The sequence below is a fragment of the Suricata suricatta genome, chromosome X (assembly GCF_006229205.1).
Source record: "Suricata suricatta isolate VVHF042 chromosome X, meerkat_22Aug2017_6uvM2_HiC, whole genome shotgun sequence".
NCBI lineage: Eukaryota > Metazoa > Chordata > Mammalia > Carnivora > Herpestidae > Suricata > Suricata suricatta.
In genome coordinates, this window is record NC_043717.1 from 31,901,562 (window position 1) to 31,902,253 (window position 692).

A 692-nucleotide genomic window follows, 5' to 3' on the forward strand; every position below is an offset into this window, starting at 1 on the left:
TCCCGAGCTGTGTCCGGCCCTCCCCCAGCTGTCCTGCTTGGGGCTGGCGGGGTGCGGCTGCCCCATCCCTCCTCTGCCCTGCCCTGCCCTGCCCGGCTCAGCCCGTCCCCGCCTGGCCACTGCGCCCTCCCTCCGCCCGGGTATCAGGCGAGAGGCGGAGCTGGCCCGGTGTGCCCCGCCCCCGCTCTAGAAGGGGCCAGGAGGGTGTTACTCCCGGTCATCCCGGCCCGGGCCTTTTATCTTGGCGCTGCCGGGGAGGCGGGAGGAGGAGACACCGGGGGTGGCCCTAGAGCGCCGGCGACACCTTTCCGGGGCTCTATAAATTGAGCACCTGGAATGGGTAGGGGGCCGACGCCGCCACCGCCGCCCGCAGTCACAGTCTGGCCACTGACCGCAACAGCGCCCGCAGGGAGCCGCCGCCAGCAGCGGGAACGCTGAGCTACCCTGCAGCAGGGGATCTCGAGGAGCAGCAGGAGGTGGGTGCCCCCGCCCGCCCTGTCAGCGTGGGTGCTGGGCCTCAGGCGGCTTTTCTGCGGGAGAGGGGGATGGGGAGCCCCTGCCTTCTCCCCGCGGCCTCCGCGTGCTAGGCGGTGGGACCGCCGGGCCGCGAGGGGAGCGCCCGGTGGCGGGAGCCCGCCGGCCGCCGTCCCGGGGGAGCAGGCACCGGGGAGGGCGCCGTGCGCGGGCGGGGC